The sequence below is a fragment of the Lasioglossum baleicum genome, chromosome 3 (assembly GCF_051020765.1).
Source record: "Lasioglossum baleicum chromosome 3, iyLasBale1, whole genome shotgun sequence".
Lineage (NCBI taxonomy): Eukaryota > Metazoa > Arthropoda > Insecta > Hymenoptera > Halictidae > Lasioglossum > Lasioglossum baleicum.
Window position 1 is genome coordinate 19,421,076 of NC_134931.1, and position 13,247 is coordinate 19,434,322.

The 13,247-nt window shown below is 47.8% G+C and overlaps 1 protein-coding gene across 4 annotated transcripts in view; it reads left to right on the forward strand.

Moving 5' to 3' along the window:
• The window catches only part of LOC143207601 (uncharacterized), a 717,548-nt gene that overhangs the window by 113,980 nt on the left and 590,321 nt on the right, over window positions 1-13,247 (forward strand). The window contains exon 4 of one of the 4 annotated variants that reach the window (XR_013008701.1): window positions 1,384-1,939. The exons of 2 other annotated variants lie outside the window; for them this stretch is intronic. The gene's annotated coding sequence lies outside the window, so the exon portion shown is untranslated. Of the gene's footprint in view, window positions 1-1,383; window positions 1,940-13,247 lie in introns of those variants that run through there. One more of the 4 variants, XR_013008698.1, reaches the window with a different exon arrangement.

Genomic DNA, 13,247 nt, shown 5'->3' on the forward strand with positions numbered 1-13,247 from the left:
GCAACAGGTTTGCGTCACATGAATATGGAACTCGGGAATACTTGCAACCGCGAAATATTTTTTCATCAGATGTGGATCTAGGATTTTTTTCGTTTTCATGAAGAACGCTCCCGAGAATGTAATAGGAAGACGATGCGACGCTGTGGCTAACGAATAATATTTCATGGCAAGATTCGTGGTCTTCACCTCGCGGTACTTGGGGATGAAGTCAACAACGAGAAGGCTAAGGGAAACCCTTCACAGGGTGTGCTATAGGAGGGGTTGTAACAGGGAACATTACCAAGGGAAAATCCGCAAGAAGTTGCAGACCCAAGGGGTTTACGCGTTTGGAGGAGGAGTGTTTCAGGGTCGTGATACCTCAATCGCCATTGAGCTTGTGGTCTAGGACACTGGAAGCATCTTGATGAAAAATGTACTGTGTAATATAGCAACCTCAAGAATCCTAGTCCAAAATCAGTTAGATCATACGGACAATCAGTGTTTGTTGAACATTTTTTACCCCTCAACACTCGTCTTGAAAAATTGTCTTATTTCTTGTCTCTAGGTACTGTAAAATATCATTTGATATGTTCATTTAAAATATGAAGGTAGAAGTGTAAAACACGCTTGATTATTATAATTAGTTCTGAGAGCATCTTGGACGCAAGTAAAGTTGTTTCATGAAAGCGTCTAATTGACCGCGCTCACGCCACGGCGCGGCGCGGCATTTAATTACGGGGGAACGTGTTCTCGATTGGACGATTTTGTAACACCATCTGGCCAGGATAGTTTCCATCGAAACTCGCCGGCTTTTACGATATTAATCCGTCGAGCGGAGGAGCGGCAACGGTCCCGTCGCGTCGTCGAAGACCAACCAGTCCAGAAATTGACCGGTAGCCTTAGTTCTCATTCCCGGCGGCCGCCACAAGAGCATCAGGTTTGTGGGTTTCTGCGGGAAGCCTTGAATGCGGTCAGCTATAACTACTGAGCCGTGTGCATCTTGTAATTGCAGAGACGCGGATATTACGGTGATGAACACGACTAATTACTTTCACATCCCCGCGACGGGGACGCGTATCTCTTCCGTAACTGGCGAATAATGACGCGGTCACGCCGAAGAAGTTGTCCGGGCCGCGGCGCGCGTCGTAATTCTCAAAGATACGCGGAGACCATCCACTGTACCGACACGCTGAAGAAACGAATATCTAATTCCTCGCGTTTCTTCCCCGCCGATCGTACTTAATTACTTTCCCCTGTACGCAACAGAATGGATTTTCGAGCTGCTTTAATTACCGGCCGGCTCGGATTTTACGAGCGACCTAAAAAATAACTGTGTTATTAATTTGTAGAGGTATTCTTACGCCGCTTCAACTAACCAGATACCCGTCTTTTATTATGTTTCAGGTGAGTGACCAGAGGGATTACGCGTATACCGAACAGGTTTTCTCACGTTCCTTGCTTCGTAGCTTATTCTGTGGACATCTGATGTCCCTTTGATTCGTATCCATCGATTACGGTTGCTGCAGTCGTTGCGGCGAGAGGTAAGCGAGAAGCTGCAATCGCCAAGTAACCAGTTTTGACCAATACGTTCATTGACGACGTAATAGTCTGTTACTAATCAGACAATAGCCTAAACTAAGTAGATTATAAAGGAGGGATTTTTATCGATCGCAATTTTTGTTTGAAACAAACTTGGAATAGTAATATTTTTCGACGCAACGGTTCGATCAAATTCTACGCTAAATATAGCTATGTTGTAGGGCATAAAACGTTTCGATTCGGATTCGAACCAGTCAACGTTTTCGATTCGGATTTGAATCAGTCAAATGCCAAGTGCTATTTTATTGGAGGAAAACAAAAGTGGTGTGTTTCGTCCTAGACCCGCTAGAGGACTCATCAGTAAGGCTATCTAGTGTCTAAGGTAGGGCCCGCTAGATTTATATATATATATATATATATATATATATATATATATATATAATATATATAATAATAAATAGCGCTTGGCATTTGACTGATTCAAATCCGAATCGAAAACGTTAACTGGTTCAAATACAACATAGCTATATTTAGTGTAGAATTTTATCGAACCGTTGCGCCGAAAAATATTACTATAACTAGATTATAGTGTAAGTAAGATAACTTCGTTATGCAGTAACCAACAATTGCCCTGAATAACGCTAATCACTTCTAGTGTCGTCATCTTGATAAATACTAAAGGCAATCTCTGTATAATCAAAAGAATGTAACAGCCGAGAAATGAGTGATTCTTTTTGGTCGAATCCCGGCGCACCGCGAGAACGAGCGGATAGGTGCTCCTCACGGGGAACATCTTGACAAATTCGTGTCCGCGCGGTATCGTACAATCGTGCGTCGGATGTTCGCGTGTAAATAAATAAAGCATGAAATAGTATCGGTGCCATCTCTGGTTCTTGCGCCGGGTGGTGACCGCTCGAAGATGGTGCCATTAATAACCGTGGCCAAGAAGGCGGATGAGGAGGAGGAGGAAGAGCGAGAAGAGGGCTACGTAGCCGCGGGTAAGGCCTTAAGGACCTGGCAATGAGAGAAAAGGAGAGGTGGAAGGGCCGGAGGACACCGGGCCGGTGATCCTGCTATTAAACATATCATACCGCGTTCCCAAAGGCCTCGGTCTCATATGACGTGGCACGCACACTCGGTGCCCCGGCCCTTTCGAGGAATTCGGACGGACACGCGGGACGGGCTATCCGGTGCTTTATGCTCACGAGAGGCAGAAACTGCGGAGGCCTGCGCGCCTCGGCATCGTGGAAATTATATTTTCGGCCGGTCTCGTGAATCGAGGAAATACGACTAGCACAGAACGACAGAGAACGACAGCGAAAGAGACATGGTCCGGCAATTAATGTTGCCAGGGTTCGATCTTATACGTTAGAGCTCTCTAGACGATATACTAAAAGCTCATGTTACCGGCACCGTATTCGGGCGCACCGGGGCCCGTCTTTACGACAGCGTTCCCGCTAATTTATCGTTATTACAACGGGGACCAACGGTACCGATGATAATTGCGTATCGATCCGCGATCACCGCCGCTCTCGATCGTTCCCGCGACGTACCACCGGAGATATCGTGGATTCGCGGAAGAAGCAACACGTGGTCGGTACACTTTCTACAATCCGGAGAAGACGCTGCCGCTGTTGCCGCCAGGCGGATCGCGTTCCTTATTCCGCCGGTATTCGATCAATAATTAACGATCGCAGAGATCGAAGGCGCCCCGGAGCGGAATCTTTGATCCCCCCTCCAAGGTAATCCGATCGAGAACGTACGTACGTCCCGATCTATGGAGCGCAAGGTTCACTGCCGTTAGTCAAGGATCGCTATCCTGTAAAGCTACGTCGCCGCGGTTCGTTCCACGCCGCGGTGCGGTGGCCAGATAATATCGTAGCGCCGGCGTACAAGCACCGATTTTCATTTTCCTCGTTCACTTTCGAACCGACGGAAATTCACGGCGCCGCGCAGCGAGTATACGTTCGTCCTACCTGTTAATTACGCGCTGAAACAATATTGGACGCGGTTACAGATAAGAGGAGAAAGATCTATGAAAGCGTTAATCAGGGACCGCCGGGAACACGGTCTTCGACCAGCTGCTGGCGAGGAACTGATTTTAATCGCGGAACCCTTTGAGGCTTGATAGACAATTTTATCTTACTCCGCAGGATATTCGCGGGGCTTCAATCTTTATCTTAAATTAACGGCGGAATGTCGTATATACCGGCGCGGCGGCTTGGAATAGAATAGGAAAGAATTCCAGGTTCCTAGAATGGGGAAACAGTTCAAACAGCTGCGTTTCGTTGGGAGGTCTGACCACGGTTTTCTTAATCTACTGGAATTTCTGCTTCGCTCGCCGTGCATACTTATGCTTGGATAATTATAATCAAAGACCCACGTTCCTAATCCTCTACAACAGTTGCACAAGTGAAAATTTTGTTCACGAAGAAGATATAGTTTATGAACCTGTGTGTGCCTGTACGTAGCAGAACGTCAACAGTGAAGAGTCGATGGATCCATAGTATCCGATCAATATTTAAGACAATACATTTTTAAATGTTTTCGGCGCAACGGTTCGATCGTTTATTACGAATTATAAAGCAACTTTGCTAATTGTCAAACAAAATCAACGTTTCGAACCGTCGCGCCGAAAACATAAAAAAATTTATTATCAGCAAATACGATCGATAGAAGAAACATATTTAATATTTAAGACACTCGACAAGCCTCCGGGGTGCCGCTAGCTTTCGGCTGGAGAGGATTTTTCGAGGATAGCTATCGCGTGCACTCGTACGATCTTTCGTGGCTCGCCGTTTACTTATCCTCGCGTTGTACACGCGTGGGTGGAACGCGGATATGGTGGTCGGTGAAGGTGGTTCCCGGATGGATCGAGAGAAACAAGCACCGACGAGCTAGAAGGGAAGGCAGGGTACAGAGCAGGTAGGACGGAGCAAGGCAGACAGACAGGCGAGAGCGTGGGGCAAGTTATTCGCGTTACGTACGCGGCATTCGAGCTTCCCGTAGCACGTAACGCGTATCGAACATGAGTAGTAGGTTGTTATCGCCCCACGTGGTGTGCAGCGTATTTAACAACTCGTATTTGCCTTGGCACTGATCCGATCCCGAAGCTCCTCGAGTTTACACGAGGATCGCGCTTAAGGGATTAGCACGCGAAGCCACGCGAAACGCCTGCCTCAAACGACCCACGGGAGAAACCAGAGAAAAAAAGAGCTGCTTCCTCCCTGCTTCCTCGTCGATCGCTTGATCCTACGTGGAAAATATTAAAACCTGCTATGTAGTCGCTTGCGCGTCTCGGACTCATTTACTCGGTTGTTCTCCATTTGGTGACTTGTTCACTCATTTATCTATTTCCAATGATGAACGAGATCTCATCTATCCATCTCCTCGTCCACTTGAAAAATGGACTAGATCATCCCAGATTCGTGTACTCGGCTATTCGCTGACTTATCTAGTCATCTGGGTCCCAGGCACCTCGCCAGCAACACTCCAGCAACGACAATTACCGATTTCTCTGAAATATCGCGACCACCGTCGAAACTCCCAAGTATCAAGGGGCCACGGCACGATCAAAGCATGAATCATGATTTCCAATTGCGTGCTCTCGGCGTCGCGTAAATAACCGGCCGCGAGCGTCTCGGCCGCAATAACTGTTTGACGGTTTGCGACTCGGTTGTCGCGATGCATTCGGCGCGCGGCGCGGCGCGGCTCTTATTGTTCGGCCGATAAATATCGCGCAAATGATCGTGCGACCTGCGACCAGGCCGGCTCGCAACATGAATACAATATCCGATCGTCGGTTCCCGCGACAAGACGGTCGCCATAAAAATGATTTCTGCCCGGGCGGAGTCAACGTATCGGCGATACAATACGCGCGCCGGTAGATGTACGGCAGCGAGACTGCTTATCCGCGGCGATAATATTATATCCACCTTGGTGCCGAGCAAGGTGTGTCCATGTGCGCGACCATAAGTCGAAAGAGAGAAAAAGAGTGAGAGAGAGAGAGAGAGAGAGAGAGGGAGGGAGAGTATGGTGCACACGCCTGGCATCGCGTCCTCGTCGTCTGCTCTGTTTGCAGAACAGAGCGGAACGGAACATATAGATGTATAAATCAACCGGGGCACGTTGATAGAAGCAATAAAGAGTTAAGGAACAGGAATGGCGACGGGGCGGAGGGAAGAAAGAAGGAGAAGGGAGATGAAGGTGGAAGAAAACAAGGAAAGTAAGTTACACGGAGGGGAGAAGGGAGCGAAAGAGACTTATATTACGCCTTGTGCAGTTCGAACGTTAGCCGAGGAATTCGGACGTAGGCTAAGATCTCTGTAGAGGGAGAGACGAGAAGGTCCAGTGGGCGAGTCGAACAACGGCTGCCAAATTAATGGCACCCCTCGTCCCACATTTCTCGATTTCTCTGGCTACGAACCTCCGCGCAATCCTCATCCTCCTTTTCTTCTTTCGCTCCTTCTTTCGACCGACTCCTTCATTTCAGCCTCTGACCGTCGTTTTTCCCTAGGAACACGACCCCACGGTCACTTACCTGGCGATATTGGAACGAGCAGCGAATTACCAATAAATAACTGCTTATTGAATTATTGTCGGGCACATTCCAGTCGCCGCGCGTCACGACGCCGACGCGTATCGGTCCCTGGCGTTGCTGTCGATTCGATTCGATTCGGATATTGCCGCGCCGAGCCCGCCCGGACCCACGCCGGCATTTCGTTCACGAGCCTCCGGCGAATTAAATGGAATTTGAAAGCGTTTCGAGCCCAGAATGGTCCCGGCCGAGAACGGCTCTCGTGCGATCCCCGGTCTGACCAGAATATTGGACGACGCGGGGGATAATCGAACCGGTCACCGTACCCTGGTTGATTTTCTCGCATTGTCTTCGCGGCCGATCCACGAAAATACGGACGATACTACGGAACGGTCCGTGCGGTTCTCATCGACTTCCTACCGATTCGGCGCGATTTGATATTCCTTTCATTAAGCTCCTTTTTCTTGAAGCCACTAAATCGGTCAGGATAATCTCCGGAGTCTTCGGTTTCACGATTATTGCAGAATACATATTTTTATGCCTGAAATATAAATGAAACTGTGATCATCCCCAGGAACATATAAATTCTTCAATTATTTTGCTGTTTGTCAACAACAATATGGAAAAAGTGATAAGAAAAAATTGAAAGTGCGTACCCGGTTATTGGCATAGAGATAAATATTGCTGATCGACGTATTAAAAAGAATTGTACTGTATCGCGCTCTCTGTGCACCGAAATGGAGCCCAGAAACAGACATCCGCGGATAAACCGGAGCGTCCGCGCACGGAGTACCGATCCCAGATGATCCTCTTAAGGTTGCACAATGCGATTCGATATCCGGTATTGCCATAGGCTCGCCGCGCAGCATTGTATCAACTTCCAGAGACATCGACGCGAGAGGATCGATCCCCTGCACCCGGGTTGACACATAAACCTCGTGGCACCGGCACGGCGACCTGCTGTCGCGGCGAAAATTCTTACTTTATACCCAGCCAATGCTACCTTCCGGCGCGGCGGCGGTCTGAAGGTATTTACCGGAGATGCATGGGCTATGGGTGCACATGGCCTACATAGTGGTCCACTAGGTACGTACCGATATGGTTGGTATACAATTTCCTATGTATCTCCGTATCCTCAATATGTACCCCGTCCCTTCTGACCACGCGTGTGTACGTGCCCTCCACACGTGCCATCTCCACTCGCCAACCCCTCCCCTCCCCCGAACACGTAAAAGTAATATACCGCTTTCGAGAAGTTTTCAGACCATAAAGAAAGATTCACGACGACGACCGGCCCCATTATCAGACTGGTGAAGCAGGGCTAAAGTTTTCGAAACGGGTACCATTGTGGCAGGACGTTTCTTGGCTGCTTCGGGGCCGCCGGGTAATTGAAATTATTGTGTCCCGGTGATTTTCTTCCCCTCGAATTTTTATGGAATTTAGGGGATGGTGGACCACATACTTCTGTGAAATATTTCTGGAGTCCATTTTTATATAGGAAACTATAATATGAACACGATTTCCAGGCTCTCGACAACGTCCGTAAAAAAGCTATGCATTTTACTTTTCTTTTCTTTTTCAAGTTCTTCTGACCCTTAAATGGGTTCATTTCACTTCATTAGGTGCGCAACTAAAGATCAAACACAAGATCTACTTGCGGAAGCATTAAACGCGACTGGTCAAGGTATCTCCAAACGTTTACGTGCCATGGGAAAAATCCAAAAGGAAGGGAAATGGACAGATAGAACGAACGAGTGATATTGCAGCACGAAAACGCTCCGTGCCATCGCACTTCCATCGTCAAGGACATCATCACAACGCTAAAATGGGATCTGCTACTGCACTCGCTGTATTCGCCAGACCTGGCACCTTCCGATTATCACTTGTTCCGGTCGATGGCGCATGGCTTGGCTGGGCCACACTCGGCAAATTTCGAAGAAGTGCAAAATTGGTTGGATGAATGGTTTCGGTCCAAAGATGCGTCGTTTTATCGTCGCGGTATTCTTGTATTGCCAGAGAGACGGCAAAACTGTGTAGCTAGCGAGGGACGATATTTCGAATAATTAATTTTTTGTGTTTCTTTTGAAATTTTCTGTTTTTAATTGATCGGGAAAAACCCGGAAACTTAGTTGTGTGCGCACCTAGTACAATTGGGAGTTATAATACAATAATGCTACAAAAGAGAAGAAAGAGTAACCTTTTTACAAATAGAGAGTACAGGTGAGATAGATAGCTGACAGTCTTTGAAAAAGAACTATGCACTTCACAATGTAAAATTATCATTTCCGACCCATTTCTTATACAAACTTGATACTCGACCACAAACTCGAGTCTCGATGCACCCGAGCTCTACCGAGACGACGCGACGTCTGAATGAGTCAGTATGTTTCTGACCTATTCAGCAACATTAGTAGCAGACATTGCATCCCAGACGGGAATATCAAGACTTCTTCCTGCCACAATGTGCCGCATTCATTTTAGTAGAGACTATGCCACGAGCATGGCCCCGTTTTTACGCGTTCGTAATCCGGAATCTGAACTCTGACTAGATGTCTCACACCCACACGCCGAGGGTAATATTCATGCAACCGCGACGCACGATAGCTCAAGTATAGTAGACTGTACATACGCGAAGAGCAGAGAAGATGAGTCGATGTTTCACACTCCATCTCCTGCCACTCCTGGATTGTCTGCTCCTCTGCCCCTGGCGGCCGACCGGTGTTGGATTCTCGGTACTCGCTCGTTTCTTTTTTATTTTCCCTGCTTGCCTTATCCCTCTCTGGCTCCCTCGGTGGCGTTGGAAGCGTACAGATCATTTCCCAGCAAAATAATTTATACTGCCGAGCCGAATATGGCGACGGTCAGCTATCCTACGACTTGCTTCGGATTCCGACTTGAAGTCCTTAGAATTTTGCAAGTTACCAGGTTCTGTTCCCACGATTAATCGACGATGATATTTATCCACGAATGCGGATTCTTCTTTTACAGTTTAATCAAGCGTGCTCTTCACTGGAGATTTCCCGTTGCCCATCAGCGCTCTGGAAAATCGCTTATGGAATATTAGCGATGGCTAATCACGATTACCGCGGACATCCTAGTCACCGTTTGTTAAAATGATGAGAGATCCGCGGTTCCCAGTGTCGGTCAATGTATCGAATTACAGAGCAGCCTGGACGCGTTATCGAGTTTCACATCCAGCTTATTATCGCGCATCGATACTGTCACGTGATTACCCGTTCGTCGAAACGAGCCTCGACTTGTCCGCGGTTATAATCATCGAGCCGGATCGAAGATTTTCTTCCGAACAATCGGGTGTGATCATGCGAGCAAGACAGACGATACACTCTCTCGAAGTCTGTGGCGACTGCGACGTTTTGATAGCGTCGCAGCAGCTTAATTAGAACACGCTCGTGGCCGTGTTTAATTAGGTTAGCATTATTGACTGTCGCGCGCTGGCCTCTCAGACTTTTCAATTAGCCGCACATTAAAAAAAAACTTGGAGGGGTCGAGCCTCGAGTGCCGGCTCGCTTCTTGTTGACGTTATTGCGGAACGTTCTGGAATATTTTTGCGTTGTTTTACACGCTGTCGTAAACGTCCGAACGCGCCTCCGAGTTTGAAATGTTTCGAAGAAACGAGTTGCGAACGTTTTACGGGTGTTCATTTATTGGTTGAAGTTGGACAACTCTTGTGGACACACACGCGGTACTTCATTTAATCTACCTCATTTTCGTCATGCATCTATGTATCATGCTTAATACTCACTGTATGGACTGACAAGGAATATCGTTATTCTATGGAAAATGTAAGCAGCGATTGCTAAATAAAAAGTTGTTAGACCATTGGAAAAAGATATTCTCTGATCTACATGGCAATACATATTCTTGGTTACTTAAATGTTGCGAGACGTCGTCGTTTTCGCAGAATATTTCCAGTTTTAATGAGAGAATCAATGAAACACGTGCGAAAGCTTGTTTTCTCTTGAAATATTTGAGTTTTGTCGAGCGTATGAAGACTTCTTCGACCAACAGCGTGTTTTCCACCTTTAGTTCGACTGTGTACCGCGTTCTGTGTTCTATCTCAGCCCTCGCGCGCTCTCCCTTGTGTACGTAAGGGATTCCGCAGACACCTGACGATGATAGGTGTGCCTCTGTGGCCACGAAGCGCCTCGGGAGAACGGAGCGTCGTCAAAAAGGGTCGGCGACTGCGATATCGAGAGTTAAAGGGCACTGTATAAATTATTTATGAAAGCCCGGTGTGCGTATTGGTCTGTTTTCTGCCGGGGCGGGGGTTTATCCTGATCCGAGTGATCGTTCAGCCTCGTGGCACCGAAATCGAGCGAAAAACTCTCGAGCTGTCCCAACGTGAACGGCCCGGCCCGACACGATCGTGATCGGAGAGCGAACTACAACATCCCGTTTTGCGCCGCTCAAAGACCCGGGAGAGGCATTCAAAATAATTGGCTCGGGACGCGAGAGAGGGTCCGCGCACTGCGAAATCAAACAAATCCGAGGGAAATGAATTTCCATCCCATTTGGCTCTTCTTAAATCGGGAATGTCAAAGAGCTGGGGGATTTCTATTGGATTCAAGATAGCGTGCGATCTATTCGGGCCGTTTTTGAACTTTCGTTCGAGACGGCCGAACTCTTGAGCAGCGACCGGAGGACTCCCGGCAGAAATCCGTCGCTTTCAATCGAATCGTAATCTCGATCGTAAAGGTGGAGGATACCCGTTTCTGCTGACTACGGCGATCGCGCTGAATCTGATTAAACGTATTCCTATAAAATATCGCGGTAGGCCCCTTAGGGATCCGCGGGACAAATCGGCGCGAGCCCGGATAGTTTCGTTTTCATTGATATTAATCTGCGATCTGCGTTCCGCCGACCGACACGCGACGCGGAATAACACCGCACTGATACGTTGTAGAGCAAATGGGATTTACGGCGGCATATTAATATTTACGCGTCGATCGAAATAAATCCTCGCAGTTACGGTAAAATACGAGCACCGATTTAATCAGCATAATTCCTCGATCGGTTAGTCGGATTCAATCCAGGGGTGAAGGTATCTCCGTTTGTAAAAATTGCTTCTAGGGAGCAAAATCGGGCAGGGTAGAAAGTTCGCGAAGAAATAAAAGTCACATTGGCAATCCGGCCGGCAGACATAATACTCGAGAGTTTTCGATATCGATTCAACGCCGGACCGCTCAAGTAATTCGCCGATAGAGGACGAACGCGCGATTCCCACCCCTTATTTTTCTTCGCGTTGCGCGAGAGAGTGCTCGCCGAGACTCGCCGCCAGATAAGTACAATTAAAATTAAAAAGTAATACCGGCAGTCCCGGCTATCTTTTTCTTCGCCGTCTCCTCCTTTCCCCGCCTCTACCCCGTCACCGCTCCCTCTCATTAACGGGGCTGGACAATGAAGCAGGCTACAGGCTGCAATAAACACTTCTGAAATTGGTTATTTTCCTAGGCGCCTTGACGAACGTAATTGTACGTCAACCGCAGAGATTACCATCGTTATGATTGCTCTTTGTTTTCGTACTTTCGCGTTTGTTCTTTTTCCGTTATTCCAACCTGCCTCTCTGCCTCCGCGCTCCCCGCGTCACGTATTTTCTGCCCAACTTGGCGGTGGTGGTTTGTAGTTACTTACGCTGTCATCTCTCCTTCGATGTTTTTGCTTCCCAGTCAATTAAATCGCAAGCTATTTACATTTGCGTGGTTTAATCGAAATGGAATCAAAGAGGAGAAAACGGAATTTGAAAATTTAAACAGCTTTGGGTTTTCTATATAAGTTTAAATTCATTTTCGAAGGAGTTGTGACGTTTCAGATACTGATTTAGGATACGTTGCGGATTGCAAAAACCATAACAATGACTCGCTACAATAGAGGCTCCTCGTCACTTTTCCCCCCACCGTTCTCTCTTGAACTCTTCTATTCCTCAACGGGTTAATTTTGCGAATTTTTAAATATTGTTTGTCACATATTACTGAAATGGATCTCTACAAATCCAACGAGCATCCATGCTAAAACAATGAATATTTCTACAGAATTATTAAAAGAAGTTTAACAATCACAATAAACGGAATGCAAGAAGGTTGAATGGCGAAATTACCGCCGAGTGCAGCATAATCCGGGTCAAAATCGACCCGGGCGGCGGGTATTGTTAAAAAGAACAGTGAAACTGTTGGAGTGGCCAGCGGGTTTCTTTCGCCGTCCTTGACGGGGCCCGGGATTACCCGTTGGGTTTTGCTCATTTTTGTAAATACGCGACCTCCTTTGACCGTGCGTTTCCACCGTGCACGCATTGTGCTGGGCGTTTTGTAGGCGGCCGGACTCCATTCTGTGTGTAATTACTCTCGGCGAAGTTACGTGTCCGTGGTAAGCACGGCACTAATTTTAAATTGTCATCGTCTTCAAGCGTAGCATAAAGCGTGGTCATAATAAACGCACTTATTTGCTCCTCCGTTCCGCCTTTATGCTCCCCGTCTGCCGGGCGGGACCTACTTTTTCAAACGGTCTGAATATAAAGAACCTCTTTTACTCGGGAGAACGGGCTCGTCGGACCGACACAATAATATCGGGGGGAGGTTGAGGGAGGAGAGTGCAAGAGAGGAGAAAGGAGAGAGAGAGAGAGAGAGAAGAGAGAAGCTCCCGTTCCTATTCTAATTACGGTAACAGTATTATACGTCACCGGGGACGTTTAATAAGCGGGCCACGGTCAACGATCACAGGTCGCGAGCGACGGCGCGACGCGGCGGATCCTTTCGCGAAGGCCGGGTATCAACCCGTCTTTCGCGAGTCCGCGGCAAATGATTCTCCCAGCTGTTCTTCCGTACCCGTAAACGAGAACCGGCCCCCGCCGGATTTTTCTCCCGGCCCTTTAATTAATTGCCGCGGCACTCGCGGAAGTGGCCATTGTCGTGCTCATCGCAGTCGCGCCTTTACGACCGACCAAATCACTGAAACGTAATCTAAGGCGCTATTTGCCATTTTGATTGCCGAGCAGCCCTCCTGGAATTTCTAGGAGGCGAGCATCGGCCTCTTCTCTCTTTATTGTCTCCCATAATAGTTCGCCAGCAGATACCTGAACTTCTGGTTTTTTGCCCACGCGGTTGATGCAATTACACGACGTTGTCTCCTCCGTTGGTCTTAATGGAAAGGAAATTATAGGTGCCTTCTTTTTGCTCGT